The following is a 17,097-nucleotide window of genomic DNA, read 5'->3' as shown; positions in this document are numbered from 1 at the left end:
AGCGAGGCGGCCTGATTCGCCTCCGAGAAAGGCGGAGACGGATCGGGTTGGGGGAGCTGCGGATCGAGACAAAGCGGATCGAGCCCAAGCGGATCCTTCACCTCGATCCGGAGCTCCGCAGCGGTGCAGAGCAGACCATAGGCGGATCTATGTGGGGTGGAGTGGACCCGATCCGGAAGTTGCGGATTGGGAACTGGAGCGGATCGGGGGGGGGGGGTCAGTGCACAGCCCAAAGGCTCCAAGAGCTTGCAATTGATAACAAAAAAGTTAAGGGTGTAAACAGTAAACAAGGTTTAATACACTAATAAAAGCAGATTATAAAGAGCACTTATATTAACAGAATCAATAGTGTAATCACACAATTAAAATGGTACAAAAAGAAAAGTGCTCAGCCAATTTGTGTGGCTTCGACACGAAGTCTTCCTCAATGGCCAGCGTACTATAAAAATGCATAAAACAAACAGTTACAAAAGCCAGGATAAAGGCATAGAAGTGCTCATCTTTGCATTTTAAATAATCAAATATTAACTGGACCTACCCAGGCTAATCAGTACTCAGGGCTATTTGTAAAACATGGGGGCTGACGTGAAAATTCCTCAAAATGGGAGTAAATGGACATCACGCCCCTCGATATGAAATAGAAAATCCTGCAAGAGATTGAACGAGTGAAAAGCTCTCAAACATCTTATCCTTATGTTTATAAAAAAAGGACACGAACGTGTCCCAAAATGTTTACCTAATATTTAGAAGAAGCCCGTAAGGAGTACTTGAAACAGCCTCTGCTCACGTAAGCGAAGAGCTGGCATCTAGGCCAAACGATTCGCAGCGAGGCATACATCCCGGTGCTAACAAAATGGCTCCAGAAGACAAAATCTCTTTTTTTTCTGTAAGCGCAAAGGGAGACAAGCAAGCTCTAGAGGGGAGGCTTGAATGATTCTTCCACAGTCCATGACACGAGCGTACAAAACATAGACTGTGTCTTCAAAATTGCCTTCAAGAGTTTCTGTCGTGCGTCCTGGGCAGAAGTGACCTGTGCCCTCTGGAGTACGTCTCTTCAGAGAATGACCTGGAGCAGGGCTGGCGCCAAAGGTAAGCATGAAGGGATACTTGCCAAGGGTCCACACGGCAGCAGGGGCCCCCTGACAAGAACCCCCTGGACCTGCTCCTCCTTTTCCCAATTGCAACCTGCTTGTTCACTTGGCCCAGACAGTGGTGGAGAGAAACAAGAGCAAAATTTCAATCCTGAGAAAGACGCAACAGCAGCTAGTGGTCATGGCGATGAGAAAGCATACTCACAGAAGGAGCCGTGCCCAACGGCCCACAAACATCTTCTCGATCCTCCCAGAGTGCAGGACACGGAATGATGGGCTCAAGTTAAAGGAAGTCAGATTCCAGCTGGACATCAGGAAAAACTTCCTGACTGTTAGAGCAGTACGACAATGGAATTAGTTACCTATCAGTTACCAGTTCAAAGTGCTGGTATTGACATTTAAAGCCCTAAACGGTTTGGGGCCAGGTTATTCGAAGGAACGCCTCCTCCCGTATGTACCTGCCTGGACCTTAAGATCATCCACAGGGGTCCTTCTCCGTGAGCCCCTGCCAAAGGAAGTGAGGCAGGTGGCTACTAGGAGCAGGGCTTTCTCCGCTGTGGCACCCCGGCTGTGGAATGAGCTCCCCAGAGAGGTCCGCCTGGCGCCTACACTGTACTCCTTTCGTCGCCAGCTGAAGACCTTTTTATTCTCTCAGTATTTTAACACTTAATTTTAACTTAAATTTATATATTACTGTTTTAACTCTGTATTTTAATCTTATATCAATTTTGCTGCGTGGTTTTTATTCTGGTTGTGCTTTTTATACTGTATTTTGTATTTGTGCTTTTAACCTGTTGGGTTGTTTTATGATGGTTTTAATTTTTGTGAACCGCCCAGAGAGCTTCGGCTATTGGGTGGTATAAAAATGTAATAAATAAATTAATCCCTAGGGAGGTGGTGGGCTCTCCCACCCTAGAGGCCTTCAAGAGGCAGCTGGACAACCCTCTGTCAGGGATGCTTTAGGGTGGATTCCTGCATTGAGCAGGGGGTTGGACTCGATGGCCTTGTAGGCCCCTTCCAACTCTGCTATTCTATGATTTTATGATCTGGAGCTACCACCGACCTGGAGTCCCTGAGCCAAATATCTCTGAGGAGCCTGCACTGAGCGGGAGGTGGGGGTGGACTCGATGGCCTTATAGCCCGTTCCAACTCTACTATTCTATGATTCTATGAGCTGCCAGTGGTAGGGGACCTTGAGGCAGATCAGGGGGATCTTGGGCCCTATGGGGAGATGGCTGTCATCATACCTTCCTCTGAAGATACACTTGGCTCCCTCTGGGACTTGGAGGCAGATGCAAAGTGGCCACTCAGCCCCAGGGAACGCAGGCACGTAAAGGTGGAGGCTCAGCTGGCTTCCAGAAGCAGGAATGCCCACCTGGGGAATACGGGCTCCTTATGATTACAGGTATGGTCATGAGCATGGCTCTACTTGTGAGTAGACCATCAAGTCGCACTGATGGTCTGCAGCTGTGCTCTGAAGATTCCGGCTTAGAAGTCTTCAGTTCTAGGCACAGAGCGCTGGAACGACATCTGTGCACCAGCTCCCCGGCTTACCTTTTCCCCACTAACCTTTGCTCTTCTCTGGACCTTGGACTACCTACCGATCTTGTTTTTGGAATGGACTCTGGGCATGTCCCTGGAAGTCTGCAGGAACAATAGGTGTGGTGGAAAAAGCATTTTATGGAATCAAATGATGAACAAACAAGATAATTAATGGTTATTTGCATGCAACACCTCTGAGCTCTGTATATGCTCCTAGGCTCACAAAGAGCTCCTGTACAAGTGAACTGTCCCTGTCTCAAGGGAGGCAGCAGCACCAGTGTACACCAAGGCAGGTGAAATACACGGGAAGGTGAGACTAGGCACAGAGTATAATACTTTGAATAAGAGAAGGAGAGTTGATTGGGTAATAAGTCCAGATATCAAGTCAGTCTAGGTTTCAAATCGAATCCGTCACTCTTCACTTGTCGGGAAGCCAGCAGCCTTCCCTTTTGGATTTAAAGAGCGGCTATTCTCAAATTCCACCGGCCCAGCTGGACATCAGGAAAAACTTCCTGACTGTTAGAGCAGTATGACAATGGAATCAGTTGCCTGGTGAGGTTGTGGGCTCTCCCACACTAGAGGCCTTCAAGAGGCAGCTGGACAACCCTCTGTCAGGGATGCTTTAGGGTGGATTCCTGCATTGAGCTGGGGGTTGGACTCCATGGCCTTGTAGGCCCCTTCCAACTCTGCTATTCTATGATTCTCTATGATAGAGAAACAGTTCTGATTTTTCCTACGGATTCGATTCATTTTGAAAGCAGCCTCTAGCAATTTGGGAGACTGCTCGACTCCACTCGATGTTAGATGTTTTGTTAGTGGCCAAGCCCCATTCAAAATTGCAAATCAAGCCCCCGTCCTGCTGTGTCAGTCTAACCCTAATGTAGTATTCTGTCGAGCTGTCCTCTAAAGAGAGAGACTTGTGAACTCATCAAGGTTTCAGGAGAAGGTACCTTTTAAATATTCACACCTGTTGATGGGATTACTGCAATGTCTCATAGGTGGGGCTGACTTTGAAAAAGATTGGGAAACTTTGGCTGGTCCAGAACAGGGCAGCAAGATTGTTAACAGGGGGTGGCCGACATGGTCATATTATGCCAGTGCTTTTCCATCTGCACTGGCTACCAGACCGTGTCGGTACCCAGTTCGAAGTGCTATTAGCATTCAAAGCCCTACAGGGCTTGGGGCCAGGTTGCCTGAAGGGTCATCACTTTTCCATATACACCTGCCTGGACCCTAAGATCAGCAGTGCTGGTATTAACATTTAAAGCCCTAAATGGCTTGGGACCAGGTTATCTGAAGGAACGTTCCTCCCGTATGTACCTGCCCGGACCCTAAGGTCATCCTCAGGGGTCCTTCTCCGCGAGACCCTGCCAAAGGAAGTGAGGCAGGTGGCTACCAGGAGCAGGGCCTTCTCTGCTGTGGCACCCCGGCTGTGGAATGAGCTCCCTAAGGAGGTTCGCTTGGCACCTACATTATATGCTTTTAGCCGCCAGGTGAAGACCTTTTTATTCTCCCAGCATTTTAACAGTCTATAAATTAATTTTAACTTGGTGTTTTAAATTTGTAATTTTGCATTGCTGCTGTTTTTATCTGGTTGAGCTTTTGTATTTTATTTTATTTTATTTATTTATTTTATTACATTTATATACCGCCCCACAGCCGAAGCTCTCTGGGTGGTTTACAACAATTAAAAATGGTAAACATTAAAAGTATACAAAATTTAAAAACCATCAAAAACATAAAAAACAGTATAAAAACAACAGTATCCATTTAAAAACAACAATTCTGGGGTCCGTTAAAAACAAACTTAAGTTTGTTAAATGCTGTTAAAATGCCTGGGAGAAGAGAAAAGTCTTGACCTGGCGCCGAAAAGATAACAATGTTGGCGCCAGGCGAGCCTCATCGGGGAGATCATTCCACAGTCGGGGGGCCACCACTGAAAAGGCCCTCTCCCTTGTTGCCGTCCTCCGAGCTTCCCTTGGAGTAGGCACTCAGAGGAGGACCTTAGATGTTGAGCGCAGTGTACGGGTAGGTTCATGTCGGGAGAGGCGTTCCGTCAGGTATTGTGGTCCCAAGCCATGTAGGGCTTTATAGGTTAAAACCAGCACCTTGAATTGGGCTCGGAAACATATAGGCAGCCAATGCAAGTGGGCCAGAATCGGTGTTATATGCTCAAACCTCCCTGTTCCAGCTATCAATCTGGCCACCGCATTCTGCACAAGCTGCAGCTTCTGGACCGTCTTCAAAGGCTGCCCCATGTAGAGGGCATTGCAGCAATCTAATTTGGAAGTTACCAAAGTATGGACAACTGAAGCTAGGTTATCCCTGCATGATATAACTCTCCAATTATATCATGGTTTTATACTGTTGTTTTATACTTTGAATGGTCTTAATTTTTGTGAACCGCCCAGAGAGCTTCGGCTATTGGGCGGTATAGAAATGCAGTAAATAAAGAAAAATTAAGGGCGCAATCCTATGCATGTTTAAACAGAATAAAGTTCGACCACTCCCAGCATCCCTCCTGGGAAATTGCACCCTCAGAAACTTCCTGGTCATCAATATTTGGCCTCTAGCCCAAGGCGAGAGCTGAACTGAGCCGAAGCGCAGTGTCTTTACTTGGCAAACTTTGCCGTGTGTGGCTGAAATACCAGTATTCCCAGGCTATTAACATCTCCAGTACTAATGCAATGTCTATTAATTGCTGCTGATCACATCACCTTAAGGGCTCCTTACTCATACTTTCTCAAGAGTTTTGATGGGCTGCGCTGGCAAAACGTGTCACTTTCATTACAGTCACCACATCCAGCCCCCTGCTCATTTGCTAATAGGACTTGGCAGGACTGGTTTTGCAGCTGTAGTTAAAAGAGGTCAGCAAAGCAGGGATAAATCCACACTGGCTAAGCCACGGTCAGCAAATCAGACTCACAAAGCTCCTGGGGTGGACGTTTTTGTGAGGAATATTAGCCATTGCTGACAGGCTGGATTGATCCTACAAACTGCACTTGTGTCCTTTGTTGTGCACGGAGGTGGGGGTAAAGTAGAGCTTGCAGAGTTTTGAAAAAGGTATTGCTACGCTATGGAAGCCTGACTAAATATACTTGTAAAGCACATCGGACATCGTAACATGTTGTAAATTGCATCTCTCCTCACTTAACAGGGGTTTTGATTTTCAAAGAGTCGTGTCCTCATTGTACCTACCCATTTGTATATCTCATCATTCATAGAATCATAGAACCATAGAATAGTAGAGTTGGAAGGGGCCTACAAGGCCATCGAGTCCAACCCCCTGCTCAATGCAGGTTCCACCCTAAAGCATCCCTGACAGAGGGTTGTCCAGCTGCCTCTTGAAGGCCTCTAGTGTGGGAGAGCCCACCACCTCCCTAGATAACTGGTTCCATTGTCGTACTGCTCTAACAGTCAGGAAGTTTTTCCTGATGTCCAGCTGGAATCTGGCTTCCTGTAACTTGAGCCCGTTATCACGTGTCCTGCACTCTGGGAGGACCGAGAAGAGATCCTGGCCCTCGTCTGTGTGACAACCTTTCAAGTCTTTGAAGAGTGCTATCATGTCTCCCCTCAATCTTCTCTTCTCCAGGCTAAATATTCAAAATAGGTATGACAATACAGTATGTGCAACATCAGTTCTGAAAACTGGTCCAGGGGAGGAGGTGAATATTGCTAAGGCAGGTGTCCCCTTACAAAGTATCTTATCTTTTCCACTAGGGGCTTGGGACCACAATACCTGACGGAACACCTCTCCCAACATGAACCTACCCGTACACTGTGCTCAACATCTAAGGTCCTCCTCCGAGTGCCTACTCCGAGGGAAGCTCAGAGGATGGCAACAAGGGAGAGGGCCTTTTCTGTGGTGGCCCCCCAATTATGGAACAATCTCCCCGATAAGGCCCCCCCTGGCGCCAACATTGTTATCTTTTTCGGTGCCAGGTTTAGACTTTCCCTTTCTCCTAGGCATTTAACAGCATAGGTTGAGCTTTAACTGACTCCAAAACGAGCTTTGGCCTGGCTGAGCGTTTAAAAATTGTTTTTAAATGTTAGGTGTTTTTATGCTTTTGTTTTTAAATTTTGAATATTGATTTTTAACGTTGACTTTTTAATCTACCATGGGTTCTCAACAAGGGGGGAATTCCGCCCCCGGGGGGGAATGTTAGGGTTCCAGGGAGGGAATTGGGACCACTATTCAGCAAAGTATGATGTCCTGTAGATTATGTCTTCCTAGAAGTCCCAGAAAAGTGTCCTGTCATCTGCAAAAGCCAGGCCTTTGCTCTCTTTTCCCTCCCTCCCTCGCAATCCCTCTGCAGAGGCCACCAGTGAGGGAGGAAGCAGCAGCCAGGCACCTCTCCACCGTGCCTGGGTCCAGCTCCAGCTGAGAGCCCCCTCCCTCCTGCTACCAACTGTCTCTGCAGAGGCCACCAGTGAGGGAGGAAGCAGCAGCCAGGCACCTCTCCACCGTGCCTAGGTCCAGCTCCAGCTGAGAGCCCCCTCCCTCCTGCTACCAACTATCTCTGCAGAGGCCACCAGTGAGGGAGGAAGCAGCAGCCGGGCACCTCTCCACCGTGCCTGGGTCCAGCTCCAGCTGAGAGCCCCCTCCCTCCTGCTACCAACTATCTCTGCAGAGGCCACCAGAGAGGGAGGAAGCAGCAGCCAGGCACCTCTCCACCGTGCCTGGGTCCAGCTCCAGCTGAGAGCCCCCTCCCTCCTGCTACCAACTGTCTCTGCAGAGGCCACCAGTGAGGGAGGAAGCAGCAGCCAGGCACCTCTCCACCGTGCCTGGGTCCAGCTCCAGCTGAGAGCCCCCTCCCTCCTGCTGTCAACTGTAACTGCTGGACTTTCCAACTAAGATTGTAGTGCCTGAATTTGCTTTCCTTTCCCCCCTCCTCCTCCTCCTCCTCCTCCCTCCCAATCCCCTTTCCTTTTGTGTCATGTCTTTTAGATTGTAAGCCTGTGGGCAGGGACTATCAAGAAATACTTTTGTGAGCCGCCGTGAGAGCCTTTTTTGGCTGAATGGCAGCATAAAAATCCTTAAATAAATAAATAAATAAATAAATAAATAAATAAATAAAATAAAATCCTAGAAGTTTCAAGCTTCCTATTTAAAGGGGCAACGCAAAGCATGGGAGCTGAGAATGTAAAAGAGGGGGCATGCTTTGCGTTGCCCCTTTTAATGGGACTAAAAAATAAAAGATTTTCAATATTATATGCATATTATTTGGAATGCACCTTTTGAGTTAGACTATCTTGGGAAGGGGGGGGAAATTATATTCTGAACAATGGTGAAAGGGGGGAATGGAGCAAAAAAGGTTGAGAACCACTAATCCTTGTAAACCGCCCAGAGAGCTTTGGCTATGGGATGGTATATAAATGTAAATAATAATAAGGCAGGTGTGTACACACGCACTACCATCAGGCTGGTAGTCAGAATATGGACAAGAGCAGCTGATGTGTAGGCACCATTGCACCACTTTCAAATTTGCTAAACTCTTAACATGTATCTTCAACCACTAATATATACAACGGAAGCTCTTCAGGAGACTTTGAAATGTGAACGCAGGTAGAGCACATCCCAAAACTCTGGGATCAAAATGGTGGTTCAAAAAGGAGGCTGCAAGTGCGGTGTCTATGGAATATCACATTTGGGTGTATTCATACACTTTGTGCCTGCTGGCTAAGCCACACACACACACCTATTTATCTGATTCAGTTCACAGCAGCCTAAATCTTTTTCAGGTGGAAATTAACAGTCCCTGAAAAGACTCACCACTAAAAGCATAATTGGATTTCTAACACTTTTTAGGCAAAGGCAGTTTAACTTTGACTGTTCCCATTTTGTCGCAGGCAGCGGATGTTCAGGTGCATTTTTGTCAGCAGCGGCGTTCACCGGTCGCAGTATTTCCATAAATAGGCTTTGGAGAAGGATTGCGAAGGCATCAGAAGAATTCGGAAGAGGGATGTTTGGACTCGTTGGGCCTGGCAGCTTCTAGGTGGGATTTGTAGCTGGATTAGGCTGCAATTTACAGCCTTAAGGGGATTTGGGAGAAGCTAATGAATACTGAAACCAATTGAAAAAGCCAACAGCTAGCAGGAGAAGCCAGAAGTACAAGTGCACCAATATATATTTTTGGCGGGGGTGGGTGGGGGGGAGAGAATCTTGGGATTGCGTGAAATGATCAATAGGACAGCCTTTTCCATACAGTTTCAAAGTCGAGTTAAAGAAGTACAAGCTGCTTTTAAGTCAATAGATCTTGCAAATTCATTCCCCAGGTTTATCGTTGGGTACATTGGGGCCATAGCTAGACCTAAGGTTTATCCCTGGATCGTCCAGGGGTCAAACCTGTTCATCTAGGTGACACACAGGGGATCCAGTCCTCAGGCAGGGGCGAACCCTGGATGATCCCAGGATAAACCTTAGGTCTAGCTGTGGCCATGGACTCCAGGACGAGACTGGTGTTCACAAGTTCAGGTTCTCTCAATTGCAGCTATTCCAGCAGGCTGTATGGAGGGTGAGGAGAAGGAGAACAGGATGAAATAATCCCCCTCTTTCTTCTTTCCAGACTGGAAGCAGCAGCCAGAGACTGTCTTTCTTAATTGATCATATGTAAGCCTCTCTGGGAGCCTTTTTAGCTGAGGAACGGTGTAAAAATACTTCAAATAAATAAATAAGTGCAGATAATCTCACTTCTTCCACCCGTCTCGCTTCTGTTATCCAAAATCGTTACTCTTGACGTTGGGCACAGGCATGTGCACAAGCAGCACTTCAGCCAACACAAATCCCGATACTAGAAACGTTGGGATGCTGATCAATCTGAAGTACTGGTACCAATGTAAGTGTACAGAGTAAAGGTGTTTGCTCAGGCAACGGAGCCTTTAAGTAGGTTCGGCAGAATGGCTGGGTTCACACAACACACTGCAACAGTCCGGGGCGTGGGCGGCTGGGAGTGCAGTCTGGGTGCCGGAACCCGGGAGAGCGAAGGTGTACAGAGACTAACACACACAAGCTGTCTGGGATAGACCAGTTTACTTGTACAACCACGATGTGGCAGGAGCAAGAGGCAGGGGCGAGGTTCCGGGGGCAACCCGGTGGCGGAGACCAGAGTCTAACAGGGCCAGCGGTAGTAGCAAGCCCAGGGCTGAACAAGGGTTCAAAAGCAAGGTCCAACCTGAGTCCAGGCAGGGCCAGAAGCAAGGGCATAGTCCAGAGAGCAGTCCGAGGTCAGGAACAAACTAGGCGTGGGCAGAGGCAGGAGCAGCATAGAATCATAGAATAGCAGAGTTGGAAGAGGCCTACAAGGCCATCAACTCCAACCCCCTGCTCAATGCAGCAATCCACCCTAAAGCATCCCTGACAGAGGGTTGTCCAGCTGCCTCTTGAAGGCCTCTAGTGTGGGAGAGCCCACAACCTCATCAGGCAACTGATTCCATTGTCGTACTGCTCTAACAGTACGAGGCGGATCGAGGCGGGGAACAACATTAGTACAAGAATCAACTCATCTTTAAAATTCTTGATTTTACATTGATCTGGGTAGGCCTGCCGGAAAAGGCTAGTCTTCAAAGCTGCCTTAAAATCACAGAGGGAGTTAATATTACGAATCTCCTCCGGCAGGCCGTTCCACAATGTGGGGGCAACAGAAGAAAAGGTCCTTTGGGAAACTGATGTCAGCCTAGTTTTGGCTGACTGAAGTAAGTTCTCCCCAGAGGACCTGAGTGTGTGTGGCGGATTGTATGGGAGAAGGCAATCCCGCAGGTAACCTGGACCTAAACCATGTAGGGCTTTAAAGGTAATGACCAACACTTTGTACGTTGCCCGGAAACTAATCGGCAGCCAGTGGAGTGATTTTAATGTTGGGGTAATATGCTCACCCCTAGATGTACCGGTGACCAACCTGGCTGCCATATTTTGGAGTAGCTGAAGTTTCCGAACTAGGTACAATGGTAGCCCTATGTAGAGCACATTGCAGAAGTCAAGCCTTGAGGTTACCAGCACGTGCACGATCGTCTTTAGGTCTTCTGACTCTAGGAAGGGACACAGCTGGCGCAGCAGCCGAAGCTGATAGTAGGCACTCCTGGCCATCACATCCATCTGGGCTGTCATTTGGAGTGACGGATCCAGGAGCACCCCCAAACTGTGAACCCAGTCTTTCAGGGGGAGTGCAGCCCCATCCAGAACCGGTTGACACACCTGCAAACCTAGGTCAGAGCCCTTGACAGCAAGCACCTCTGTTTTGTCTGGATTCAGCTTCAGCTTGTTTTTCCTGAATCATCCCATTATAGTGGTTGCAGCCCAAGGAGTCTGGAGGGCATCAGCTTGGGGGAAGGCTGCTTTGAAGAGATATTCTGTCCGTAAGAGGCTTCTTATTGCAATTATTACAGTTGGGATAGCCAGTGCAGTGTAGTGGTTAGAGTATTGGACTGGGACATGGGAGGTCCAGGTTCTAGGCCCTACTTGGCCGTGGAAGCTCACTGGGTGACTTTGAGCCAGGCACAGACCGTTGTTTCGACAGTAACTAGGCGATGTTCCCAGCCTCATTTGCCGGTTCAGATACGCTTAAGGATCCAATCTCATGGGTCAAAATTTGCCACATCGATTCCTGCTTCCCAGTCAATGCAGGCACAAAAAGGAACTCTGTTTCCGGTACACGAGTCTTCTGAAGCTTTATTGTGTTCATGGAAATATATCAAGAACGTCCTAGAGGGGACTTCCCCAGGCGGCTGGGAATCGCCTGTAATTTCAAATTTCTGGAACACAATTCTCAGCCAAGCAAGCAAGAGCAAGTATCTGTCAGGGATGCTTTAGGGTGGATTCCTGCATTGAGCAGGGGGTTGGACTCGATGGCCTTGTAGGCCCCTTCCAACTCTGCTATTCTATGATTCTATGATTCTGCGTCACCTTGAGCACTGCAACGTCATCCACCTCCCTCAAGAAACTTGTACTCTATGCTTTGCAGGGATGCAGAGCTCCAGGCGTAGGCTCCATATCTGGCCCACGTGGGGGCGAAACTCCAACCCCGCTGGGGGTCTCCATTTGGTCACACCCCTTTCCCTTGGCTCCACCCCCTTTCCCCATCCACCAATCATTGGGCTGCCTCCCGACTTTTGTGGAGTTTCACCGACCCCACCCCTTTCGAAAAGGTTTAAATGCCTCCCCTAAGATTTAGATAATGGCAGTAAGAGCTTTAACTTAAAATTAAAGTTAAAGTTGTTTTATACTTTGAATGTTTTTAATTTTTTTTTAATACTATTTTTATTGATTTTCAAGTAAGGACAAATACAATAAATACACAGAGTAAAAGAAAACACTCAACAACAATATAGATGTTCCCATAGCACCACTATAAAAAACCATGGGTGTTCATTCCTTCAATAAGCACTTGGTACAGAAAAAGATGCAGGTTAGGTTAGAACCTCTGACCAAAAGGATTCCTGAGTCATTGGGGGTCTAGGTTCGCTAGGATTCACATTAATAAATGTGAAAAAGTCCAACCAGTTTTCCACAAATGTGTCTGCTGTTATTTCTCCTCTTGCTAACCTGCTATGTTGTGTCAATTTATCATTTAAAGCTAGTTTCCAAATCTTATCAAACCAGCGTTGATGGTCAAAAGCTCTGTCGCTTTTCCAGAATTGGGCAATTTCCCACCTGGCTGCAACCAGCAAATGGGTGACCAAGGCTTTGGGAATCATGTTTCTATTGGCATTCCTAAAAATAGAAAGTAGAGCCAGTGCTGGGTCAGTTTCTACTTCAGCATGAATAATGTTTGTAATGGTTTGGAAAACCCTTGACCAAAAAGTTTTGACCTGTTGACATTCCCACCAAAGATGAATATAAGTGCCAGGAACGGAGCAACCACGCCAACAGAGCGGGGATATATTACCACTAATATGGTGCAGTCTAACAGAGGTGACCTGTGAGTGATTTTCAGAGTGAGCTCTTTAACTTTTGCTGATATTGTTTTATAGGGTGCTGATTGCCACAAGCTTTTCCATTCACCTTCAGTGAAACTGGTGCACAGATCATGTTCCCAAATCATTTTTAACCCTCCCTTATCTGGGAATTGACAATCCAACATCATGTGATATATATCAGAAGCTCCTCCTTTAACCTTTCTAGAATAAGTCAGGCAAGCTTTCTCAAATATAGTAAGCGAGCGTGGAATGTTATGGAATTGATATAGAGCATTTGCAAAAGAGACTATTTGTAGTTTTTGGAGCCAGGTACAAGGGAGTGGGCTCAGTTTTGCCTCTAAATGTTGCATTGATATGATTTTTCCTTGTATAAAAAGATCACGAATATGGAAAAAAACTTTTTCTTCCCAACCTGCAAATTGTCTGTACTTAAATTGATCTCTGAATCGGGGGTGGTCTAAAATCGGGGTTAGGGGGGAAGGGGATGGTGCAAACCATTTTGCCCACTTTGCCCATACCTTTAAATTTGCTTTCAAAAACGGGTTATTAATTGTTTGAATATGTTTTTTCAGTGTTGGAAGGAATGGGATCGCCCTGATCATAGGGATGCAGGGGGCGCTTTCAATTGACACCCACGGGATTGCTGTCTCATTTCTAATTATTTTGAGTAGTTGCCTCAATTGAAAAGCATCATGGTACAGCCTAAGATTTGGGACACCAAACCCCCCTAGTTTAGTTGGTCGGAAGAGTGTCGCTTGATTGACCCGGATGCGTTTGCCCCCTCCACTGAATGTGGATAGAGCTTGTTGCCAACGTTTGAATTCATTTCCAGGAATCTCTACTGGCAGGGTATAAAATAAAAAAGACAGTTTAGGCAACAAAGTCATTTTCAGGGCTGCATTCCTCCCTAGCCAAGATAATTTAAGTTTCTTCCACAGTGTCATATCTTTTCTTAGCGCATTCCATAAAGGATCAAAATTGTGTATACGCAGTTCTTTGATTTCCTTAGTGATCTGAATGCCTAAGTATTTTAAACTGCCAAATCTTAAAGTGACTTTGAAAATTCGTTGAATATTTTTCTGTTCAGCCAAAGGGATATTAACACAGAGCAAATCAGATTTGTCATAATTGACCTCCAGACCAGCAACTTCCTTGAAGGTATCCAGATGTGTGCGAAGAGCAGGAAGAGCAACCTTAGGTTCTGTTAACATAAGCAATATATCATCAGCAAAAACGTTGATGCAATGATGTCTCCCATTTATTCTAGGCCCCGATATAGCTGGGTCTGCCCGAATTGAGGTTGCTAGGGCTTCTATTGCAATGGCAAAGATAAGTGGAGAGAGTGGGCAGCCCTGACGTGTGCCTCTAGTTATTTGAAATCTTTTTGATTTCCAAGAGTTAACACATACTGTTGCCTTAGCATCAGAGTACAATTGCTTCAATACCTTAAGAAATTGATTACCAAATGCCATTTTATGAAATAAGCGGAAAACAAAAGGCCATTCCAAGCGGTCAAATGCCTTGAAAACATCAAGAGAAAACAGTGCCAAAGGAGACGTTTGGCTTTCGCTGTGGTGAATTAAGTTAAGTATCCTGCGCACTGAATCTGCTAAGTGTCGACCTGGCATAAAACCTGTTTGATCTTCATCTACATATTCTGTTATAAACTGGTTCAGACGATGAGCAAGCAAGGATGTGAAGAGTTTAGCATCCTGATTAAGAAGCGCTATTGGGCGATAAGAGTTCACTAGGTGGGGATCTCGTCCTGGCTTAGGAATGGTTATCAAGTGCGTACGTTTCCAGGATTCTGGAATCTCCCCACCTTCTAAAATAAAATTAAATAATCTCAGTAAATAGGGAGTAAGGGTGACTTTAAAAGCTTTATAAAATTCCCCCCCAAGACCATCTATGCCTGGTGATTTCCCATTTTTTAAACGTTTTATGGTCTCTTCTATTTCCTCAGCTCTTATGGGACTATTAAGAAGAGTTCTATGTTCTACTTTTAATTTAGGAATAATCAGCCTGTCTAAGAATGCGTCTATCTTGGTCACATCAGGGCTGTCTGTAGTATATAATTTTTGGTAGAAATTTTCAAATGCCTTACAAATTTCCTCATTCTTATAAAGAAGGTCCCCCTGAGGTGACTTGATATGTGAGACCCGGGATTTAGCCATTTTTCTGTGTAAGGCTTTGGCTAAAAGCCTAGAGCTTTTGTTGCCAAATTCGTGATAATAACGATTAAGAAATGCCAAGGATCTATGTACAGTACGTGTGTCTAAAGCAATAAGTTCACCACGTTTACCCATTAGTTGTCTGTATGTCCTTTGACTGCCGGTGCGTTTATGAAGCGCTTCGAGATGAGAAATGTCGTACAGTAGCTTGGTGCGTGCTGCCTCTCTCTTCTTCTTCATCTGTGAAGCCTCTTTGATGCACGATCCTCGAAGAACCGCTTTCATAGAATCCCATAAGATATCAGTTGAGATTTCTGGCAGGTCATTGAATTGGAAGTATTCAGAGAGATCTTTTTGCAGTTGTTCTCGAACTGATTGTTTAGTTAAAAGATGAGGGTCCAAGCGCCAGAAATAAGAGTTGGTGCGATCTTCTGAAAGTGTCAAGTCAATCTAAATTGGGGCATGATCTGACATTGTGATGTTGCCTATGTCAGCTGTAGTCACTTTGTCCTTTAAGGGCTCAGATAAGAGGAGGAGATCTATACGGGAGTAGGAGCGATGTCTTGAGGAAAAACAGGAAAAGTCTCTATCCTGCGGATGTAGAACTCTCCAAATATCACACAAGCCCTGGTCCTGAAGAAGGTCCGTGAGAAAAGTTGAGGATTGGGGTCGACCAGACTTAGCCTTAGAGCGATCCACCTCATCATTGGGTACAGTGTTGAAGTCACCTCCAAGGATTACCTGACCCTTTTTAAAAGTGTCTAGGGTAGAAAACATCCCCTGAAGGAATGAGCATTGATTAACATTAGGGGCGTAGATAGATCCAATTGTGAGTTGCTCAGAGCCCAAGAGTCCCGAAATGAAAATGTAACGGCCTTGTGTATCAGAGCATGTGTCCAAGATCTGAAATGGGCATTGGTTAGCCACAATTATGGCTACTCCTCTTACTTTGGAAGAACCAGGGGAGCATACCTAGTGTTGAATCCACCTGGCCTTAATTTTGTTTTTCAATTGAGATTTCTGATGGGTCTCTTGTAGCAGAACGATGTCGGGTCGCTCTTTCCTGAGCAGCAGTTCCACTTTGGCACGTTTCATTATGGAACCCAGGCCCTTTACATTAAATGATAGAATTTTCAGTTTGTCAGCCATCAGAGTCCAGAAAAAACAAAGCTATTGGTAAGTAGCGCTTAGATGATATGAACCACTGCGTAGAAAGCAAAGTAGAGGATATAGGACACCCAGTGAAAGCATGCACGTGGAGGGAACTGCCATGTTGAACAACATTAATAGAACAAAACAACATAACAAACAAGGGCCCCCGACTGGCTGAGGTCTGAACAAGCAAGACCTCCACGAAATCACTAGACGTGATCGTCACCTGTGGGCGTTTCCAGGGGGCAACAGGAGGGGAAATAATTCTAAACATCTGATATGAAAATCATAAAGTTCTTTTGAACCGTGGGCATTGCTGAAAGCCCACATAGATGGGGTTATAGGTATTCAAGGAAAGCCTGTTAAATATGTGTGTAGGAGGTGCAGTACAGGGGATTGGGTGAAAGCCAAGCCTCCCTAGTAAGCCGTACAAATCAATGAGTATCCATATTCAATCTGGGTGAGGGGAGCGACTGTGGTCTGGAGAACCATCTGCCCTTGTTGGACGACGTCGAATTCCAGCCCTTCTATTGTGCCCTCGAGCAGCTGACCAATCTGGAGAGTGGCCACATGAGCCCATGGGGGTGTCACCTGTAGCAAAGTCTGGAGGATCCAAGTGCAGGCTTTTCAATAAAGCAATCGCCTGGGTTCCAGATGAGGCTGTGTAGAAACGACCATCTTGCTGAACCACTAGTTTAAAGGGGAAGCCCCACCGGTAACGAATGTTGGCCATACGGAGAACATCTGTGAAAGGTTTAAAACGCTTACGACGTGCTAGGGTGTCTGGGCATAAGTCCTGATAAATCTGAAGATCTACGCCCTCATATTTGATTGTACGGAGATTGCGCAAAGCTTTGTATATTTGCTCTTTCTTTGTATACCGTTCAAAGCATATAATAATGTCTCTCGGGGGGACTGCCATTGTTGTTTGCCCTTCCCAAGGATCGATGTGCCCTTTCTATGTCCTCTCCTGAAATCTGGGTTCCTAAGTTTAAGCCAGAAAGCCAGGTTGTTATGAACTTGATCATGTCTCCCCCCTCTTCTTTTTCTGGGATCCCACGTACCCTAAAATTTCGACGTCTGCTGTGATCTTGATGTTCCTCCAGCTGAATGTGCAAATCTCTCACTGCATCTGTCATTTTCTTACTTTGGGATTGTGATTTTTATCCCCATTTCCAGGGCTGTATTTGCAGATACGGCCGTTTCAGCTTGTTTGTTGGCTAATTCTT

The sequence above is a fragment of the Elgaria multicarinata genome, chromosome 4, assembly GCF_023053635.1.
Source record: "Elgaria multicarinata webbii isolate HBS135686 ecotype San Diego chromosome 4, rElgMul1.1.pri, whole genome shotgun sequence".
Classification (NCBI taxonomy): domain Eukaryota; kingdom Metazoa; phylum Chordata; class Lepidosauria; order Squamata; family Anguidae; genus Elgaria; species Elgaria multicarinata.
Note: the sequence above shows the minus strand (reverse complement) of the source record.